Source organism: Aegilops tauschii, chromosome 5 (assembly GCF_002575655.3).
Source record: "Aegilops tauschii subsp. strangulata cultivar AL8/78 chromosome 5, Aet v6.0, whole genome shotgun sequence".
Classification (NCBI taxonomy): domain Eukaryota; kingdom Viridiplantae; phylum Streptophyta; class Magnoliopsida; order Poales; family Poaceae; genus Aegilops; species Aegilops tauschii.
This window is the reverse complement of record NC_053039.3, coordinates 318,877,245-318,901,528: the sequence shown is the minus strand read 5'-3', so window position 1 is coordinate 318,901,528 and position 24,284 is coordinate 318,877,245.

Genomic DNA, 24,284 nt, shown 5'->3' with positions numbered 1-24,284 from the left:
GGGCCGAGCGATGCACGGAGGTTTGCGCGTTCCTCTCGTACACGTACGCGCGTGTGTTCGAGGCGTTGCGCTCTAACTGAACCCGAGCGAGGCGTTGGGCTCTAACTAAACCCGAGCGATTGCACTAGCTACATTACTGAACCCCGATCTATCCCTTGCTGTTAACTGAACCCGAGAGATTCCTTCGCTACTGCTGCTAACAAAATCCGATCGATGCTGCCGCTTGATGAATAGTGAGCGTTGTTGGGGGGGGGGGTTGGATGAACAGTTCCTAGTGGGGGGGTGGATGAACAGGACTCTGTGGTAGTAGAGGCCGTTGCCGCTGGATGAACAGGACCCTGATCGAGCCGGTTGGGGGTGGATGAACAGGACCCCGTGGAGGGCTGGATGAACAGGACCCCGTGGAGGGATGGTGAGAGTGTCCTAGACTAGGGGGCACTCACCAGGCCGTCTCCCGACCAACTGGATCGGGCCGAGGACCCCCATGGCGGTTCACTATTGGGCCAGTTCGGACAGGCCATGCCGCATACAAGGAGGATCCCACAAGACTTGGCGCCCAAGACAAGGACTCCTCTAAACCCTAGGCCTACGGTGCATATATAAACCGAGGCCAGGCTAGTCAATAGATAACCTGATATTCATTAGATCAATCTCATGGTAGACACATGTACTCTGTACTACACACCATATGAATATAATCAAAAGCAGGATGTAGGGTTTTACCTCCATCAAGAGGGCCCGAACCTGGGTAAAATCCCATGTCCATGTTACCATCGCTCCGAGAAGCCTAGCTTAGGACCCCTACTATGAGATACACCGGATATTGAACCGACATTGATGCTTTCATTGAGAGCCTGCTGGGTGTTCATCACGAATTGATGGGATAATCAGGTGATATTCTTTAAATTAGATCTGTTAAATCATCTCTTTTCGCAAATCGTTGCTGCCGAATTGGGCTATTTTGTTTGCAGTCAAACCAGGATCAGAAAAATTTGAACGACGGCGGTCGTACCCATCGCGTGACAGTACGTTCGATCTAGACACTGTTGCGGTTACTGAAAGCAAAATTAATCGCAAGGATGTGCTACCCCGCGCGCCACGCAGACTCCTGAAGAAACGCGTGCATGCATCGGCAGCTTAGGGTTGCAAATCCGCTGCGTGGATCATTGTAAAAAAGCGGCGACCCAGCCGAGGACCACATGGGCCGATCACACCTCACCTCGGTCGAGCATACCAGGGAAGATTCCCTTCCTTCTGTTTTTTATTCCAGCCCTTGGTTCAGCCGTTGGTCCTCTCTACCTTTTGCTGAAAAGTACATAGACTAGGGTACTACTAACCTAGTTGGCTAATAGTTTTACAGTGGGGTACCCTAGATTAATTTGATTGGTAGGTTCTAGTAGTTTGAGTACCACTACTCCACGTACAAGATCAAAACCAATATATTCTAGATACTAGTTGATACTAGTTCTGTCCAGACCGCTTTCTCTTCTCGCTTCGGTCTGCTACGGTCGTCGTAGTCAAGCAGGCTTTTTTCCTAACTATTCGTTCATCACGTAAAATTATTACGTGCAGAATATTTTTGGTTGGTTTGTGATACACTATTTTTTGCAGAGTTATTTGGCCGACCCTTCGATCTGGCCAAGTTCTCGCCGACCGACTCCTCGTTCACGGTCTGGTAGACATCAAAATTCGACTGTGACCATATCCTGTCGTCACCTCGGTCAGCCGACCTACGCGTTAGAGCCTTCGCCAAACCAGCATCCGCATTCAGATCGGCCGCTCCGTATATTGGTCGGCCGGATGTAGTTTTGAGGCACTCTGGCCAGGACGTCTCTCGCCTGCCATCAGTATGGACGTCATTGGATAAATCACCAGGTGCAATCGTTCTAAGTTATTCGCGATATGCATATTAATAATATTTCAAAAAGTATTTTCTGCTGGTCAGCGACTCTTGGCCCTACATGTTTTGCAATCAGTTCTACACTTCGGCCGCCGTTTCAGGGCGATCCAATATGCCGTCGCGGCCCCGTGCGCATTGCGTCCGCAACTCGGGCGACCGTGCGAATCCGGATTTTGTCACCTCGCTGCGCCGACGCCCTGTGTCGACAATGGCATCACGCTAGGCCACCTCTCTTTTAATAATTTTTTCGCATAAATGATTCTATAAAAAATTATATTTAATTACTTTTATTATTATTACCTGTCTTGTGCTACTTCATGCATGTAGACAATGTCGTGGCGAGCCGACGTCCTCATTCCGCCTGCATCGACAAAGTTCAGGCGTCACCTCGGCTCGCGTCCCTCTGCCGACATCTCCATGCGGCCACTCTGCCGTGCCGACCTTGGCGCTCAGGCCATTTTTTTATTTAATTATTTACTTCTCTTAAGTTAATTAAGTATAAGAACTTTTTTCAAAAAAGTATATTATTATTATCACTACTTGTTATTCCTTTTGTCTGGCACTATTTTATGTGCACAGATAAACCGATGTCGACTGGTCTACGTCGTCACCTCGGCTTTGCCGCACCATCGTTTCTCCGAACCGACATCCACATCGCCGACCTGTTTGTGACACATCGGGCGACGATGGGGCTCCGGGTGTCGCCCTGCCGACCTGTGCCCTATGAATTTAGGCTTCATCGTGCCCTCACCGTGGCATTAATGACCCGCGTCGACACCGTCCTCGGCACCCAGGCTATATTCGTTGAATTATCAACTTCGCATAAATAAACTATGCATTTTTTTATCATTTTTGGTTTGCACTATTTTATCTGTGCAGACAATTTACTTAGACCGGGCCACGCTGTCACCTCCGTCGACCAAATTGTGTTGTCACCTTGACCCGCTGCCCTGTGTTGGCAACCCCGCGTCGTCGCTTCATCAACCCACTTGGTCGGAGACTCCGGTGTCACCCGCCGACCTGCTCCATCACCGCGGCCAGACTGGGGGTTTCACCTCTGTGGAATGCCGAGCTCTTCGCTCGGCCACCTCGGGCTGGGTGGCTGGGACCTCGGCCATGCCGAGGACTGCGAACCTTGTCGGATCTGTCACAGATCAATGGGCATCTTCGTCCCGCCACAAGCCCGAATCGCGTCATCAACACTGAGCACATTAACCAGCTAAGTCGCTTTCATGCTCAAAAACTTTCAATTTTAAATTTTGTTCGGTTCGACCAAGCATTATACTTTTTGGCAAAAAGTTGTTTGTGAAGAAAGTTCCTTGTCAAAACTTTGTTTGTGACGCACAAATTCAAATACCCCGTTTATTTGGGGGCTTCCTTTCTGAAGCCTTTCCTCTTGCATATGATTATACTTGTATGGCTTCGTTCCTTGTTCGTGTATTACGCAACAATATGCACCATGTTGACTTAAGTGTTCCGCAAGCTGGGTTGCCTTGCTCCTGTGTTTACCCCTACGTTCCCGATTGTTCGGCTAGGGAGTAAAGGGAGCACCTCTGCGATTGTCACAATCGGGTCATCCGTGCTCGGACCTCAGACTAGGTGAAGCCGAAAGCTAGCGCTCTTATTGTTTTCAATCATGGTCAGCACACAGCGGAACTCATGAGTACAAAAAATCTATTGCACAAGTTTCATAGTAACAATGAGCAACCGAAGAAAGGTATCGGTGGGGGTACTATTTTCTTCGAAGATGCTTCTTACACTTCGTCAGTAATATAGCATAAGTTCCCTGAGCGCGCTTTGTCTGTTACAGCCTTATGGCCTGATTGCCTAGTTATTGGAAACACCGTCGATATTGTCGACAGGTGGAGTACATAACACTTTTCGGCCCTTGACCGAAGAGGGAGAAGCTGACGGTCGGTTAAGACGCGTTTAAAGTTCGGGTGAACACATATATGATATAAGTACTTCGGTACATACAATCATTATACATAAAATTCCTTTACCCAAGTTACTCGGGGGCTCTTAAATTAGTATGAGCCATTTTATAATAAGTGTTTTCTTCTTCTTAGTCGTTGTAAAGTCGTTTCCTATCACTCCTTTTTTTGACGCGAGTGTGTGGTCAATAGTCGGGGAGCCTAATTTCTCTCTCAAAGCCGCTAGAGTTTAGTTTGCTAAACTGGCCTAACAAGAAGTACCCCGCCTTCGGGATAGGAGGTTGATGCCGTGGGTTGACCCGCTTTAAGTCTTGAGATAGGACGTGTCATGTTAAAGCACGTCAGAAGCACAATTTTTTTCTAAGACCAATTTTCGGATTGGCACCGAACACTTGATCTAGTTCGGACATTAAGTTTTTACTGAAGTTTTTTGGTTTTCCAAGCCTTTGGCACTTTTAAACTATTTGTGTGTTTCCAGTATAAGTCTTGCAGTGCAACGCCGGACACCTTTAGAGGTTCGGCAAAAACATTCTTGGATATTGCTATATATGCATCGGTTTTGAATTGTGTCTTCGGTCAATAGTTGGGTTGCCCGGCTCCTGTGCTTGCCTCCTACGTTCCGCTTTGTTCGGCTAGGTGTGCAAGGGGAGAACCACTGCGATTGTGCTTCCAGCTAACATGGTTAAAGCGCCTCAGTGGAGAAAGCCGAAAACTGACTGTCACAAGCGCAAACTGGTCAGCGATCCGATGACTGTGTTAAACTATAAGATCGATAGAGGTCACCCCGTGTTAAATGACGGGCCGTTCATAACATTGGCCGAAGTGTTTACGGCTTGACCTCGACTGTCGCCGAACACTAACCGGGGGCTAGTAACTGGCCTCCCAACTTTAAACTCCTATGACTAAGTGAAATTTATAAAGCCCACATATCTGATTGCCTCGTTTCTGCTAACACAACCGCCTCTGCGCACCGAGACGTCGGCTAAGGGTTGTCTGGTTATTGCAGAAACACCCTGCGTAGTATCTACAAAGGGGTAGAAGCCGACGATGGGCCACTTTCAATTGATAAACGGTCGCAATGGAGTTAAAATAAACATATATCATCGGCGTTTGTATTTAATATACGAGGGCTGCCTTCCGTAATCATCGTTATAAAGCCATAAATATGCATCAATTTGACTTAAGATTTTGGCCAAGCTGGGTTGCCTGGCTCCTGTGCTTACCCCTACGTTCCCGATTGTTCGGCTAGGCGGTAAAGGGGGCACCTATGTGATTGTTACTACCGGGTCGTCCGAGTTAGTACCTCAGACTGGGTGAAGCCGAAAGCTAGCGATCTTAAAGAATATAATTGGTCGGCAACGACGGAAGTGAAAATTTAGGTTCGCTAAAGACCACATAGTTCGGGAACTTTCCCCAAACTAAATCCTCAATATCCGCATTGGTCGGAGGTGAGATTTCATGATCATGCTTAGCATGACAACCCAAAGAAAGGAAACGATAGCGGGACTGTTTTCTTGGGAAGACATTTTTTGTGTTAAACAATAATATAACATATCTCTCTGCGTAACTTTGTTTATAAAACTGTATGGCTGGATTGCCTTGTTTGTCATAAATCTTTGCCCTCATAAAGGCTTTATAAAGTAGGACAAACACTCCTCGGCTACTGGCCGAGGAGGTGGAAGCCGATGGTCGGTCAACAAAGTTTTGTACAAAGCGGATTCGAGCATTAGTGATGTAAAGTACTCGAATACATAGAATCATTACACATAATTTGTGATTTTACTTCGGATATCGATCCTTAATTCGGTCACCCGTGCCCGCATTAAGGCTTGGGGGCTACTGGGATCAGCGGTCTTATGTCATCCTTCAGGTGCATCTCGGGTTTTAGACCGACACACACACCTTGAGGGCTACTGGCTATATATCTCGGTAGAGAATAAATTGCACCAATCAAAAAATCAGCCCGCAATTGGGGTGGTGCACCACCTCGGAAGCAGTCCGGCATAAAGCTCGGGCGCCAGTGGCTGGCTCCATAGAGGGCATTTCTGGCATTCAACTCGGCTAAACTCCTTCAACTTTTTTGAACCAAGGTGATCTATGACACCTCAAATAAAGTCCGGCGTTGGAGCTCGGAAACAGTCCGGCGTTGGAGCTTGGATAAATTCCGGCCTTGGAGCTCGGATACGGTCCGGCATTGGTGCTCGGCTGTAAAGGATACCTCGAATACAGTCCGACGTTGGAGCTCGGACGTGGGAGGACACCGCTGCATGGGAACAACTTCGAACCCGAGGTGGGCGTAAAAATAACGAGGCATTGATAAAGGCCGATAACTTAAAGGAGCCCCTCGGATACCCAACGTGTAAACTCTTTGGATTTTCTTCGGCGATCCTCAAGATCGAGGATGAGAAGATTTGTTGAACCAGTTTTCAAGACCGACGACCCAAGATGAAGAACATTTCGGAAGAATCGAGGAGCGTCCCCAACTTGAAGACCGGTTCAGGGGGCTACTGACGGTGTCCTGGACTAGGGGGTACTCACCACGTCGTCTCCCGACCAGCTGGATCGGGCCGAGGACCCCCATGGCGGTTCACTATTGAGCCAGTTCGGACAGGCCATGCCGCATACAAGGAGGATCCCACAAGACTTGGCGCCCAAGACAAGGACTCCTCTAAACCCTAGGTCTATGGTGCATATATAAACCGAGGCCAAGCAAGTCAATAGACAATCTGATATTCATTAGATCAATCTCGTGGTAGACACATGTACTCTGTACTACACCCCATATGAATATAATCAAAAGCAGGATGTAGGGTTTTACCTCCATCAAGAGGGCCCGAACCTGGGTAAAATCCCATGTCCATGTTACCATCGCTCCGAGACGCCTAGCTTAGGACCCCTACTACGAGATACGCCGGATATTGAACCGACAGCTGGATGAACAGTAGCCCGTGGAGGGGTGGTTGAACAGGAACTCGTGGAGAGGGCTGGTTGAACAGTAGCTGGTGGAGGAGCGGTTGAGGCTTGATGAACAGGAGCCCGTGGATGAACAGTGGCTGGTGGAGGCAGGAGGGGAGACGCCGAGGATGAACAGTCATAGGTGGAGGCTGGAGGAGGTCGACGGTGGATGAACAGTAGCCCGTGGAGGCAGTCGACAGTGGAGTGAATAGTATCTCGTGGAGTCCCGTTTGGCGGTACGCCACACCCCTCCCGATGAACAGGACCCCCGTTTCGACCGTAGCGCTCCAACACAAGTCCGTTTCCTCTGTTTTGCGGTATGCCACACCCCTCCCGGTCAACAAGACCCCGTTTCGATGTAGGAGGTCCAAGAGAAGTCCGTTTCCTCCGTTTTGCGGTACGCCAGACCCCTCCTGATGAACAGGATCCCGTTTCGACCATGGCCGGTCGAACACAAGGCCGTTTCCTCCGTTCTGCGGTACGCCAAGCCTCGTTGCGATCGGCTGTTCTGTCCAAGCGGGGTGGCTCCCGATGAACACGATGATGTAGTTTCTCCGTTCTGACCCAGCCATGTACACGAGCCCTGGCCGTATGTATGCGCGAGTAGGCATTCGAGACCCCGCCCGTATGTACGTACGTGACCGTATTTAATTTCTTGCACCCTGGCTGTACGTATGTGTACACGATATTAACGGGACTGCATGACATGCTACGTGCGCACCTCTACTACGACACGTGCTATTTCTTACACGGCCACGGTTCATCGCTGCAGCCTGCAGACAGACCGATCCTATGCACGTACACGTTCGCGACCAGAATGACAACGCTACGTACGCTTCGACCAGGTGGGTCCCGACTGTCAGGTACTTCCTTGCATGCGAAGATGTAGCTGGTGGGTCCCAGCAGTCAGTGGGAACGTTTTTTCATGAAATACGGTGGCCCGTCCGGTGGGTCCCTACTGTTAGTTGGAGGAATCATTATTTTCCGTGTAATAAGGAGGCACTTCCTTGCTGCGGCCATGGACCTAGCTGTCAGCCTCTCCACATACAGTACCCTTCCAATGGAAGTCGTTCCTTGACCACATTGACCGCGCCGCGCCGAGAGCACCAAGGCGGTGGACGACGGCGAGGCCTAGGAAGGGGACGACACGGAGCCGGGGAAGACGCGGCAGTGGATGCCCACGCGGAGAGGAGAACGAGGGTTCACTGGTTCTGCTGCGGTGTGAGGCTGCCGTCGCCACAGGGCCTTGCCAGCGATGGGAGTAGTAGAGGGCGGTGAGGCCTCCATGGCAGCACAGCCGGCCATGGGAGGCAAGAGCACGCGGTGGTTTGGACGGCTGGAGCAAGAAAATTAGAGGTTGAAGAAGCAGGACGACCGTTGGATGTTAACAATCCAATGGTCACTAGTGATAGAATCGTTTGTTGACTAAGTTGACAAAGCCCTCTGTCCGCGTCAAGTTAGTAGGCCCACAAGTCAGCTTCCATATGGTGGGTCCCAGCTAGCAGGGGGAGTATTCATTTTTTGTGCGTAATAAGGAGGCACTTCCTTGCATGCGAAGATATAGCTGGTGGGTCCGAGCTGTCAGCGGGGGCAACATTTTTTCATGAAATACAGAGGCCCTTCCGGTGGGTCCCAGATGTCAGGTGGAGGAATCATTATTTGCGCGTAATAAGGAGGCATTTCCTTGTGTGCGGCCGTGGACCCAGCTGTCAGCCTCTCCACGTACAGTCCACCTCCGATAGATGTCATTCGTTGACCACATTGACCACGCCGCGCCGAGAGTACCAGGGCGGTGGACGACGGCGAGGCCTACGAAGGGAACGACACAGAGCCGGGGAAGACACGACAGTGGCTGCCCACATGGTGGGGAGTACGAGGGTTGACTGGTTCGGCTGCCGTCGCCGGAAAATAACAAGAGGTGTGGGTGAGTAGAGGGATAGCCAGGCCAGGGATGCGCGTATGGTGGGGCCATGAGGCCTACCCGGTAGCACAGCTGGCCACGGGAGGCGGGAGTAGGCGGTTCCGCCGGCGCTGGTTTGGGTGGCTGGAGCAGAAAGATCAGAGACTGAAGAAGCACGATTGCCGTTAGATTGACATCTAATGGTCTGACGCTGGTAGAGTCGATTGTTGACTAAGTTTCTATTTTTGAGAAACCTTGTGTATGCATGAACTTAGTAGGCCCACAAGTCAGCCTCCAAATCTGTGGCAGACAACATAGAGCCCACTTGCTATTTTTTTAATAATTTGCAGCCCATTTGCTAATTCTTAAGTAATTTATTACTACCCATTTTCTACCCAGGACCACGGTCAAAAAGTTCAACCTTATTTTGCATATTTCGGTGGAGTCCGAACTGTTGTAATCCCGAAATGATAAACATTTATTTTTTTAAGAACTTATTGATTTGGCAAAAAATATCTTTTTGTTTTTGTAAGCAAATAAGATGTGGGACAATTGAGTTGGTTTAAGGGAAAACCAGTTGTAAAAAAATCTGCGCTGAGAGGGAAAACAACATAAAAAATAAGGATGTAAATATGAAAAGGGAACTTTATGTATTTTCAATATTATGATACGTGTATATGAACTAGTAAAATTATAGGTAGAGATTAGAAAATGGAAGTAGGACATGGTGTTTCAAGAGGATAGTAGAACTGGGCTGTGTGTTTGATTCAGTAAAAAAACTGCCTGCGGATGTTTTAAGACAAAATATAACAAACGCTGGTGGGCCAGAGGCTAGTAGATACCTGCTGGATCTTTGTGCCCCGTTGTCGTGATGGGCTGGGGCTGTTAAAAACAAAACCAAGCCTGGGCAGTCTACAACCCAGTTGAAACTTGCTCGACCTGAAAAAACAATATACCTGCTCAATAAACGAGAGAATTCTGCAAGTACAGACTGATAACTGGGATCCAGCAAGTATATTGTTCTTTCATCGTGATAATAAGTGCATGCACTTGTTTAGAAAAATTTGGAGAACTGGGAATTCGAACGGCAGGTGCTTATGCTACCCATCAAATAAAAATTAGGTGCCTGAAAATTCGTTTTGAAACAAATGATTTAGCTTTATATCCACGTCGACCCTCGGCATGATGGTTGGAAGCAAATGCCAAGTTCGTACCAAAAGATCGTTAACAACAATACCAACTTGCGGACGACAAGGTAGTATAAGTACCAATACCAAACTAACTTATAATCTTTTTAGTCCTGGCCCTAATGTTCGTCTGGTAGAAAATCTTGCAGAGGACCAGCTCCCGCTCCTTCTCTTGCTCCAGGTCCCTGAGGTGGTACCGGTGCATCACCTAGTTGGTCCTTTGCTGGTCGAAGTTCTTGTTGGTGTGCAGCACCAGAACCTTTTTGCTGCCCGTCTGCCAGCCATTGACCATCACTGGCAAGGTATTGCCGGTCTTGTGCCACATCGCGTGCATGCAGCACTCTAACTGTATCTTGCAATGCGTCCACGTGCCCCTTTTGAACGCCCTGAAGTTGCGCTGGAAGAAATGCTTGCTTAGGCCACTCAGTGTGATACCTGCAGGATTGTCGAATACAGGTTTCAGTGTACATAGTTGGCATTTTCATAACATCTTTGGCATGTTGCAGTCACTTGTTTCACTTTTTATTAACTGTCAAATTCTAATTGCTTCACTAGGTCTGCGTCTAAAAAGAAAAATAGAGCTATAAACAAAGGAATACGTTTGTGCAAGTAGACGGCCGATCGGTGTCTTACCAGGAAGTTTCTCAGGATGGGTGTAGCATATGTCGTGCTCGCTGTCGATGGTTGGTATGAACAAATCGATGAGAGGGTGAGATCTCACGCTGTCAGCACTCACTTTGGCCTCAAGGTGCTCGATCAACTCCTAATCCATGGGATCAAACTTGATGCCAGCCGGCAGCACCGACAATCCTTCTTGGACTTGCATCGGTTAATTCCAGTTATATGGTACTCAATGTATGATTAATCAACTGTTTCAAGTGAATGATGAAAGATTTCGACAGATAAGTGGTACTCCAAATCTGATGTCCACAATACCCGAACACGCCGCCAGGACTCTTGTGTCACCTCACACGCAGCGTGTTGTCACGTCAATTCAATGTGAGGACATGATGAATAATTTGACCGACGTATACTAGTACTGCTTATTAGTCGTATTTGCTGGGAAACGTAGTAATTTCAAAAAATTTCCTACGCACACGCAAGATCATGGTGATGCATAGCAACGAGAGGGGAGAGTGTTGTCCACGTACCCTCGTAGACCGACAGCGGAAGCGTTATCACAACGCGGTTGATGTAGTCGTACGTCTTCACGATCCGACCGATCAAGTACCGAACGTACGGCACCTCCAAGTTCTACACACGTTCAGCTCGATGACGTCCCTCGAACTCCGATCCAGCCGAGTGTTGAGGGAGAATTTCCTCAGCACGACGGCGTGGTGACGATAATGATATTCCACCGACGCAGGGTTTCGCCTAAGCTCCGCGACGGTATTATCGAGGTGTAATCTGGTGGAGGGGGGCACCGCACACGGCTAAAATATCGTATATCAAGTGTATCCTTAGGTGCCCCCTGCCCTCGTATATAAAGGAGCAAGGGGGAGGCCGGCTGCCCTAGGCGCGCCAAGGAGAGATGGGGAGTCCTCCTCCTAGTAGGAGTAGGACTCCCCTTTCCTAGTCCTACTAGGAAAAGAGGGGGGAAGGAAAGAGAGGGAGAGGGAGAGGGAAAGGGGGCTGCGCCCCCTCTCCTAGTCCAACTAGGATTCCCCTTGGGAGGGGGCGCGCCACCTCCTGGCTGCTGCCCTCTCTCCCCTCAAGGCCCACCAAGGCCCAATACTTCCCCGGGGGGTTCCGGTAACCCTCCGGCACTCCGGTCTAATCCGAAACTTCTCCGGAAAACTTCCGGTGTCCGAATATAGTCGTCCAATATATCAATCTTTACGTCTTGACCATTTCGAGACTCCTCGTCATGTCCGTGATCACATCCGGGACTCCGAACAACCTTCGGTACATCAAATCACATAAACTCATAATATAACTGTCATCGTAACTTTAAGCGTGCGGACCCTTTGGGTTCGAGAACTATGTAGAAATGACCGAGACACCTCTCCGGTCAATAACCAATAGCGGGACCTGGATGCCCATATTGGCTCCCACATATTCTACGAAGATCTTTATCGGTCGGACCGCATAACAACATACGTTGTTCCCTTTGTCATCGGTATGTTACTTGCCCGAGATTCGATCGTCGGTATCTCGATACCTAGTTCAATCTCGTTACCGGCAAGTCTCTTTACTCATTCCGTAATACACCATCCCGCAACTAACTCATTAGTCACAATGCTTGCAAGGCTTATAGTGATGTGCATTACCGAGTGGGCCCAGATATACCTCTCCGACAATCGGAGTGACAAATCCTAATCTCGAAATACGCCAACCCAACAAGTACCTTTGGACACACCTGTAGAGCACCTTTATAATCACCCAGTTACGTTGTGACGTTTGGTAGCACACAAAGTGTTCCTCCGGTAAACGGGAGTTGCATAATCTCATAGTCATAGGAACATGTATAAGTCATGAAGAAAGCAATAGCAACATACTAAACGATCGGGTGCTAAGCTAACGTAATGGGTCATGTCAATCACGTCATTCTCCTAATGAGGTGATCCCGTTAATCAAATGACAACTCATGTCTATCGCTAGGAAACATAACCATCTTTGATTAACGAGCTAGTCAAGTAGAGGCATACTAGTGACACTCTGTTTGTCTATGTATTCACTCATGTATTATATTTCCGGTTAATACAATTCTAGCATGAATAATAAACATTTATCATGATATAAGGAAATATATAATACTTTATTATTGCCTCTAGGGCATATTTCCTTCAGTCTCCCACTTGCACTAGAGTCAATAATCTAGATTACATAGTAATGATTCTTACACCCATGGAGTCTTGGTGCTGATCATGTTTTGCTCGTGGAAGAGGCTTAGTCAACGGGTCTGCTACATTCAGATCCGTATGTATCTTGCAAATTTCTATGTCTCCCACCTGGACTAAATCCTGGATGGAATTGAAGCGTCTTCTGATGTGCTTGGTTCTCTTGTGAAATCTGGATTCCTTTGCTAAGGCAATTGCACCAGTATTATCACAAAAGATTTTCATTGGTCCCGATGTACTAGGTATGACACCTAGATCGGATATGAACTCCTTCATCCAGACTCCTTCATTCGCTGCTTCCGAAGCGGCTATGTATTCCGCTTCACACGTAGATCCCGCCACGACACTTTGCTTGGAACTGCACCAACTGACAGCTCCACCGTTAAATGTAAATACGTATCCGGTTTGCGATTTCGAATCGTCCGGATCAGTGTCAAAGCTTGCATCAACGTAACCCCTTACGATGAGCTCTTTTTGTCACCTCCATATACGAGAAACATATCCTTAGTCCTTTTCAGGTATTTCAGGATGTTCTTGACCGCTGTCCAGTGATCCACTCCTGGATTACTTTGGTACCTCCCTGCTAAACTTAGAGCTAGGGACACATCAGGTCTGGTACACAGCATTGCATACATGATAGAGCCTATGGCCGAAGCATAGGGAACATCTTTCATCTTCTCTCTATCTTCTGCAGTGGTCGGGCATTGAGTCTTACTCAATCTCACACCTTGTAGTACAGGCAAGAACCCTTTCTTTGCTTGATCCATTTTGAACTTCTTCAAAACTTCGTCAAGGTATGTGCTGTGTGAAAGTCCAATTAAGCGTCTTGATCTATCTCTATAGATCTTAATGCCTAATATATATGCAGCTTCACCGAGGTCTTTCATTGAAAAACTCTTATTCAAGTATCCCTTTATGCTATCCAGAAATTCTATATCATTTCCAATCAGTAATATGTCATCCACATATAATATCAGAAATGCTATCGAGCTCCCGCTCACTTTCTTTTAAATACAGGCTTCTCCAAAAGTCTGTATAAAACCAAATGCTTTGATCACAATATCAAAGCGTTTATTCCAACTCCGAGAGGCTTGCACCAGTCCATAAATGGATCGCTGGAGCTTGCACACTTTGTTAGCTCCCTTTGGATCGACAAAACCTTCCGGTTGCATCATATACAACTCTTCTTCCAGAAATCCATTCAGGAACACAGTTTTGACATCCATTTGCCAAATTTCATAATCATAAAATGCGGCAATTGCTAACATGATTCGGACAGACTTAAGCATCACTACGGGTGAGAAGGTCTCATCGTAGTCAATCCCTTGAACTTGTCGAAAACCTTTCGCAACAAGTCGAGCTTTATAGACAGTAACATTACCATCGGCGTCAGTCTTCTTCTTGAAGATCCATTTATTTTCAATGGCTTGCCGACCATCGGGCAAGTCAACCAAAGTCCATACTTTGTTCTCATACATGGATCCCATCTCGGATTTCATGGCTTGAAGCCATTTTGCGGAATCTGGGCTCACCTTCGCTTCTTCATAGTTCGTAGGTTCGCCATGGTCTAGTAACATGACCTCCAGAACAGGATTACCATACCACTCTGGTGCGGATCTTGATCTAGTTGACCTACGAAGTTCAGTATTAACTTGATCTGAAGTTTCATGATCATTATCATTAACTTCCTCACTACTTGGTGTAGGTGTCGCAGAAACTGATTTCTGCGATGATCTACTTTCCAATAAGGGAGCAGGTACAGTTACCTCATCAAGTTCTACTTTCCTCCCACTCACATCTTTCGAGAGAAACTCCTTCTTTAGAAAGGATCCATTCCTAGCAACGAATATCTTGCCTTCGGATCTGTGATAGAAGGTGTACCCAACGGTCTCCTTTGGGTATCCTATGTGGACACATTTCTCCGATTTAGGTTCGAGCTTATCAGGTTGAAGTATCTTCACATAAGCATTGCAACCCCAAACTTTAAGATACGACAACTTTGGTTTCTTGCCAAACCATAGTTCAAAAGGCGTCGTCTCAACGGATTTTGATGGTGTCCTATTTAGAGTGAATGCAGCCGTCTCTAAAGCATAACCCCAAAATGATAGCGGTAAATCAGTAAGAGACATCATAGTTCGCACCATATCTAATAAAGTACGATTACGACGTTCGGACACACCATTACGCTGTGGTGTTCCGGGTGGCGTGAGTTGCGAAACTATTCCGCATTGTTTCAAATGTAGGCCAAACTGGTAACTCAAATATTCTCCTCCACGATCAGATCGTAGGAATTTTATTTTCTTGTTACGATGATTTTCAACTTCACTCTGAAATTCTTTGAACTTTTCAAATGTTTCAGACTTATGTTTCATTAAGTAGATATACCCATATCTGCTCAAATCATCTGTGATGGTGAGAAAATAACGATATCCGCCACGAGCCTCAATATTCATCGGACCACATCCATCTGTATGTATGATTTCCAACAAATCTGTTGCTCTCTCCATAGTTCCGGAGAACGGTGTTTTGGTCATCTTGCCCATAAGGCACGGTTCGCAAGTACCAAGTGATTCAAAATCAAGTGATTCCAAAATTCCATCAGTATGGAGCTTCTTCATGCGCTTTACACCGATATGACCCAAACGGCAGTGCCACAAATAAGTTGCACTGTCATTATTAACTCTGCATCTTTTGGCTTCAACATTACGAATATGTGTATCACTACTATCGAGATTCATTAAAAATAGACCACTCTTCACTGGTGCATGACCATAAAAGATATTATTCATATAAATAGAACAACCATTATTCTCTGATTTAAATGAATAACCGTCTCGCATTAAACAAGATCCAGATATAATGTTCATGCTCAACATTGGCACCAAATAACAATTATTTAGGTCTAAAACTAATCCCGAAGGTAGATGTAGAGGTAGCGTGCCGACGGCGATCACATCGACTTTGGAACCATTTCCCACGCGCATCGTCACCTCGTCCTTAGCCAAACTTCGCTTAATCCGTAGCCCCTGCTTCGAGTTGCAAATATTAGCAACAGAACCAGTATCAAATACCCAGGTGCTACTACGAGTATTAGTAAGGTACACATCAATAACATGTATATCACATATACCTTTGTTAAACTTGCCATCCTTCTTATCCGCCAAATACTTGGGGCAGTTCCGCTTCCAGTGGCCAGTCTGCTTACAGTAGAAGCACTCAGTTTCAGGCTTAGGTCCAGACTTGGATTTCTTCTCCTGAACAGCAACTTGCTTGCTGTTCTTCTTGAAGTTCCCTTTCTTCTTCCCTTTGCCCTTTTTCTTGAAACTAGTGGTTTTACTGACCATCAACACTTGATGCTCCTTTTTGATTTCTACCTCCGCTGCCTTTAGCATTGCGAAGAGCTCGGGAATCGTCTTATCCATCCCTTGCATGTTATAGTTCATCACGAAGCTCTTGTAGCTTGGTGGCAGTGATTGAAGAATTCTGTCAATGACGCAATCATCCGGAAGTTGAACTCCCAGTTGAATCAAGTGATTATTATACCCAGACATTCTGAGTATATGCTCACTGACAGAACTATTCTCTTCCATCTTGCAGCTATAGAACTTATTGGAGACTTCATATCTCTCAATCCGGGCATTTGCTTGAAATATTAACTTCAACTCCTGGAACATCTCATATGCTCCATGACGTTCAAAACGTCGTTGAAGTCCCGGTTCTAAGCCGTAAAGCATGGCACACTGAACTATTGAGTAGTCATCAGCTTTGCTTTGCCAGACGTTCATAACTTCTGGCGTAGCTCTTGCAGGAGGCCTGGCACCTAGCGGTGCTTCCAGGACGTAATTCTTCTGTGCAGCAATGAGGATAATCCTCAAGTTACGGACCCAGTCCGTGTAATTGCTACCATCATCTTTCAACTTAGCTTTCTCAAGGAACGCATTAAAATTAAACGGAACAACAGCACGGGCCATTTATCTACAATTAACATAGACAAGCAAGATACTATCAGGTACTAAGTTCATGATAAATTTAAGTTCAATTAATCATATTACTTAAGAACTCCCACTTAGATAGACATCTCTCTAATCATCTAAGTGATTACGTGATCCAAAGCAACTAAACCATGTCCGATTAACACGTGAGATGGAGTAGTTTCAATGGTGAACATCACTATGTTGATCATATCTACTATATGATTCACGCTCGACCTTTCGGTCTCTGTGTTCTGAGGCCATATCTGTACATATGCTAGGCTCGTCAAGTTTAACCTGAGTATTCCGCGTGTGCAACTGTTTTGCACCCGTTGTATTTGAACGTAGAGCCTATCACACCCGATTAACACGTAGTGCCTCAGCACGAAGAACTTTCGCAACGGTGCATACTCAGGGAGAACACTTTTGTCTTGAAATTTTAGTGAGAGATCATCTTATAATGCTACCGTCAATCAAAGCAAGATAAGATGCATAAAGGATTAACATCACATGCAATCAATATAAGTGATATGATATGGCCATCATCATCTTGTGCTTGTGATCTCCATCTCCGAAGCACCGTGCTCGTGATCTGCATCTCCGAAGCACCGTCATGATCACCATCGTCACTGGCTCGACACCTTGATCTCCATCGTAGTATCGTTGTCATCTTGCCAACTTATTGCTTTTACGACTATCGCTACCGCTTAGTGATAAAGTAAAACTATTACATGGCGATTGCATCTCATACAATAAAGCGACAACCATATGGCTCCTGCCAGTTGCCGATAACTTGGTTACAAAACATGATCATCTCATACAACACATTATATCACATCATGTCTTGACCATATCACATCACAACATGCCCTGCAAAAACAAGTTAGACGTCCTCTACTTTGTTGTTGCATGTTTTACGTGGCTGCTACGGGCTTAGCAAGAACCGTTCTTACCTACGCACCAAAACCACAACGATAGTTTGTCAAGTTGGTGCTGTTTTAACCTTCGCAAGGACCGGGCGTAGCCACACTCGGTTCAACTAAAGTGAGAGAGACAGACACCCGCCAGTCACCTTTAAGCAACGAGTGCTCCGAACGGTGAAACCAGTCTCGCGTAAGCGTACACGTAATGTCGGTCCGGGCCGCTTCATCTCACAATACCGCTGAACCAAAGTATGACATGCTGGTAAGCAGTATGACTTATATCGCCCACAACTCAATTGTGTTCTACTCGTGCATAGCATCAACGCATAAAACCAGGCGCGGATGCCACTGTTGGGAAACGTAGTAATTTCAAAAAAAATCCTACGCACACGCAAGATCATGGTGATGCATAGCAACGAGAGGGGAGAGTGTTGTCCACGTACCCTCGTAGACCGACAGTGGAAGCGTTATCACAACGCGGTTGATCTAGTTGTACGTCTTCACGATCCGACCGATCAAGTACCGAACGTACGGCACCTCCAAGTTCTACACACGTTCAGCTCGATGACGTCCCTCGAACTCCGATCCAGCCGAGTGTTGAGGGAGAGTTTCGTCAGCACGACGGCGTGGTGACGATAATGATGTTCCACCGACGCAGGGTTTCGCCTAAGCTCCGCGACGGTATAATCGAGGTGTAATCTGGTGGAGGGGGGCACCGCACACGGCTAAAATATCGTATATCAAGTGTATCCTTAGGTGCCCCCCTGCCCCCGTATATAAAGGAGCAAGGGGGAGGCCGGCTGCCCTAGGCGCGCCAAGGAGAGAGGGGGAGTCCTCCTCCTAGTAGGAGTAGGACTCCCCTTTCCTAGTCCTACTAGGAAAAGAGGGGGGCGGAGGAAAGAGAGGGAGAGGGAGAGGGAAAGGGGGCTGCGCCCCCCTCTCCTAGTCCAACTAGGATTCCCCTTGGGAGGGGGCGCGCCACCTCCTGGCTGCTGCCCTCTCTCTCTCGTCAAGGCCCACCAAGGCCCAATACTTCCCCGGGGGGTTCCGGTAACCCTCCGGCACTCCGGTTTAATCCGAAACTTCTCCGGAACACTTCCGGTGTCCGAATATAGTCGTTCAATATATCAATCTTTACGTCTTGACCATTTCGAGACTCCTCGTCATGTCCGTGATCACATCCGGGACTCCGAACAACCTTCGGTACATCAAATCACATAAACTCATAATATAACTGTCATCGTAACTTTAAGCGTGCGGACCCTTTGGGTTCGAGAACTATGTAGACATGACCGAGACACCTCTCCGGTCAATAACCAATAGCGGGACCTGGATGCCCATATTGGCTCCCACATATTCTACGAAGATCTTTATCGGCCGGACCGCATAACAACATACGTTGTTCCCTTTGTCATCGGTATGTTACTTGCCCGAGATTCGATCGTCGGTATCTCGATACCTAGTTCAATCTCGTTACCGGCAAGTCTCTTTACTCGTTCCGTAATACATCATCCCGCAACTAACTCATTAGTCACAATGCTTGCAAGGCTTATAGTGATGTGCATTACCGAGTGGGCCCAGAGATACCTCTCCGACAATCGGAGTGACAAATCCTAATCTCGAAATACGCCAACCCAGCAAGTACCTTTGGAGACACCTGTAGAGCACCTTTATAATCACCCAGTTACGTTGTGACGTTTGGTAGCACACAAAGTGTTCCTCCGGTAAACGGGAGTTGCATAATCTCATAGTCATAGGAACATGTATAAGTCATGAAGAAAGCAATAGCAACATACTAAACGATCGGGTGCTAAGCTAACGTAATGGGTCATGTCAATCACGTCATTCTCCTAATGAGGTGATCCCGTTAATCAAATGACAACTCATGTCTATGGCTAGGAAACATAACCATCTTTGATTAACGAGCTAGTCAAGTAGAGGCATACTAGTGACACTCTGTTTGTCTATGTATTCACACATGTATTATGTTTCCGGTTAATACAATTCTAGCATGAATAATAAACATTTATCATGATATAAGGAAATATATAATACTTTAATATTGCCTCTAGGGCATATTTCCTTCAGTATTGAGTGTCACATTTTAACCATAGGTTTAACTAAAAAAATGTCAATGCATGTCACCGAAAATTATTCCATTGGAAACTATGTTCAAATATGAATAAAACGATATAATTTTTTGTGACATGCATTAACATTTAGTTAGTGAAATTTATGGTCAAAAATTGACATAAATTACGAAGGGGGCCAATAAACCAGGAGGGAGGTAGTAGTATGAGCAGCGCAATATACGGTATAGAGGACTAGTACAAATTTAGAAATGGAGTAAGAAGTTACAAGGCTGTGCGACAGACTTTTTAGGCTACATGAGTAATACAAAATATAATTCCCATTGGACAACACTTTCACCAACAAGTACGCACTTGAAGCCTAATTGATACACACACACACACACACACAAATATATATATATATATATATATATATATGTATATGTATATGGCTTCTGCACAACATCTCCATCATCATTATCAGTACATCCTACGCAGGTGAGTTAGGATGCACTTGATCCCAAAAAGGTATCTATCCTTCAAACCAGAGGAGTGCTTCAAACTAACATAATATCCAACAAAAGAGGGTCATGCAACGGTAGCAGGATACATGGCTCTGTCTAGATATCAGTACGAATCAAGTTGTGCATATTTGCTGTTGGCATGAACCACATCGCCGCATGTAGGGTTTGCAATAGCCATCCATCGCATGGAAGCTTGATGCCTTTCACACACTAAAGATTATCTGGCAACAAGTTGTGTCGACGAATCTCTGGATATGGTGATTCATGAAACCCATGGTATGATGTGTAAACACAGTTCCCCCTGGTGAATGGAAGTTGCATAGCACGGTAATCATCGCCGGTGATATGATCGATGATTGGTTGGATGATCGGATAATTGAGCCCGAGGAACATGGAGTGGTTGCCGAGGCTGTAAACCCGCCTCCAGTTGAATACGCCTAGCCCAACGGAGCTGGGATCTTTCTTGAACATGAAGCAACCATAGCCATCAATGTCACGAACGCCCCAGGCATTGTACTGCATGTGGTTTGATGTAATGGTTTGGTCAATTTGGTACGTGCGAATGAGCATCAAATGACCGCCGTCAGCTGAACGAGCGATAAACCACCACCCATCGGCTGGTATGATTCTAGGTCCTAGAATCATGAAGGCCAGTGCATTTGCGTTTGCTGCAACAATTCAAATTGGAGACCATAAGGACAAAAATAAATAATCATGTTCAGAGTATGTGTGGAATTAAGATTATTATAACAGTGACACATATCATAGACAGAGAATTGCAATGCCGTGGTCATAATCATACCCCAAGTTAAAGAAAACCAATGGCTTTCATATTCTAGCAATATGTCATGGTTCAAACATCATGTAACAATGAGAGGAAAACAGTTATGACAGGGCCTACTCATATTCTACCATAGCACTTACTACTGTTCTCATATCAACTCTAAGCAATAACATGCGTTGTTATAAAAATCTTGGAAATGAGAGTAACATATAGCAATCATGAGGTTATACTTATAATATCTATTCTAACAATTATTAGATGCCAATTGTTCTCATATCAACTCTAACAATAACATGTGTGGTCATAAAAATTTAGGGAATGAGAGGAACATATAGCAATGATGTGGTTGTAGACATACTATCTATTCTAAATTTGTAACAATGAACAGGCAGTCGTATTCATAAGGTAAAGATGAGATGAGATAGAACAATTGCACGGCGATAGATTCCATCAGTATAGGCAGCCAATCTATGCGTCGACCGCGTAAACGATGCCATCATGCACTATAGCATCAGACAGAAATGTTGCCTCAACAGGATTGACGATGAGCCATAACCATGTATGGCGACCGGATTCCAGATAGACTAATTCCATGTTGAACAAGGCAATGAGTTTGTAATCCATGTAGTCTTCTGATGGTGTGGGCACTTCGCAGATTACAACCTTCATCAAACAGAGGTCGAGCCAAAAGCTCGACGCGTCTCATGCGTAGTAGGCAGGAGTGTCCAGCGGGCCGCGAGGCTCGATGGCGGCGGTATCCAACGATGGAAGGGTGATCTCTCGCTGGGTGTAGATATCCACGAGATGCCATGGACTACCGGATTGGTGGATGAGGATGATCTAGTTGGCCTTCATGCCCGCCCAGTAGTGCCCGCGCATGAAGGACAGGTGGACGGGTAGTGGTAGCATGTCGAGGGGCACCACGGCAACCTCCGTAGGATCATCAAGTCGGTGTCTGAGCCACCTGCGAGGATCGGGCATCAGCAAGCAGGGTGTCTTGAAAAGCGTCGGCCGGTTGCAGACGAGTAGACGGTACAAAGACACCGAACATGCGGCCAGACGGACGGTGCTGAGCAGGTCCATACGATTACAGATCTGCTCCAAGAGAACATCGGGGAGGGAATTCCAATCGCGGCTCAGCGTGTTAGTCGGTTCTGCCATAGGTTATTTTAGGGCGCTGAGTGATTGGGGTTTTCGGTGCCTGCGAGCCAGCGGGGAAGTGGATTCGGGCGGGCGAGCGAAGAAGATGGCGTGTCTGGCCGAGCAGTGAGCGGGGGGATATGGTACGCGCAAGCTACCAAGGAAGATGGCGCAGGCGGGCGAGCAGTGAGCGGCGGGAAATGGTGTGCGGCCAATGATGGGGAAGAGATGAGGAAGAAGAAGAGAGGAGGAAGAAGAGTGAAAGACGGGGAAGAAAGTGCATTAAATCTCAATTCTACTAGTACTACTACCAGGATATACCGCCCTTTGGAGTGTAAATAGTTACGCCGATGACATGTGGGTCTACCTCAAGAGGGCCCATATGTCAGTTAATGGAGGAGAGATGTGCGTAGGCGTATTTGCGGAAGTGTACTCCACTGGCAAACATGATGGCAGTACTGGGTAAGGCTGATTTAGTAACACCAACACGCTGGTTCAGCTTATTAATTAAGTGTCCCATCTGCTGCAGCGTGTATTGTCACTTCAATGTGAAGACTAGTTGAATAGTTCTCTCTGACCGAGATGGGGAATAATGGATCGCGAAGACTTCCTATCTACATTATCCCTGTGCATGTACGCTCATCCTGTCCAACAAGATGAAACATTGCCCAAGGCACCCGGCGCCAATAATGTAGGAGTACTAGTACTACCTCCTTTTCGGTTTATAGGGCTCAATTCAAAAATCTCATCAACCAAGGTAGATGATTAGTGGTGGAATAATTTTTGTAGTGTGCAAAAACACTCAATTAATGCACTCGTTTTCCTCAAAAAATGGTGTTTACCAATGCATTAATTTTGTGTTGAACTTTGACCATCTACTCCCTCCATCCAGGTGAGTAAGTCATCTTTGGTTGTGCACCGTGACCAAGGAGGGAAAAACAAGAGAACTTAATGTTTAACTGCTAACTAATAGCATTGCATGCAATGAACTAACCACTGCATGTCCTGTTTGGTAGTCTCGAGTCATTGAAAACATGCACGCCCACATCTCTTATTGGTTGATAGGTCAAGAAACGAGGTGGGAGTTAATGCACCATGCCAAAGTGTTTTGGGATTATTAGGTTTTCGTAAAGTGACTTATACACCTAGATGGAGGGAGTATTTAACTAATAAAATGATAATGCATTTCACCAAAAATCATATCACTGGATTCGTATTTGAACATAGTTTTTAATGGTATAGTTTTTTATGACATGCATTGACACTTTGTTAGTTAAATTTACGGTCAAAATTTTACACTAAGTACGAAGGGGACCATTAAACCAGGATGGAGGCTTAGATACAGGTCAATACACTACAAAAAAATACACTTCCGTGATGATACATCTTTGTCACAGTAGTCACGTTTTCTGTCATGCATGTACATCCATGACAAATTTATGATAGAATCAAGATAGTCATACCCGTGCTGTCGTAGAAGTGTTCCATGACAGTACCAAAATTATCATCACGGAAGTGTCCACTTCCATGACGATAAATCGCACGTCACAGAAGTGCTTTCGTCAAGGGTGACCAACACGTGGCATCCACCGTAACGGAACGCCGTTAAGCTATCGGGTCCGGTTTTGGATCTGATAACCCGTTAACAGCCCCTACCAATGGGGATTTTCCACGTGTAAAATCATTGTTGGCTGGAGGAAACACGTGTCGGCTCACCGTTGGGACAGATGTCATCCACTCATTGGACCCAAAGCGCCTATGATACGTCGACACGTGGCACGGCCCAACAGAGGCCCATATAGGTTAAAAAAGCCGGCCGGTCAAAGGCTCGTAGTACTTACTTAGGTACTATTGGAACAGCCCAATAACGACCTGCTTAATAAAGGGCCATTTACGGCCCGAAGCCAGATCTGGCCCGTTAATTGTTCGCCGAATATTTGGGCCCATTTACGGCCCGAAGCCAGCCGTTAATTGTTCGCCGAATATTTGGGCCGAATTACACCCTAGTGACTTTCGGCCTGTTAGAAGCCCGATGTAGACATGGGCCCATTTCAGCCCGGTGTGACTTTCGGCCTGGGAATGGCCCGTGCTGCCCATGGGCCATATATGGTCCGACGGGACATCGGGCCCACTAACGGCCCGTGATAAAGGTGG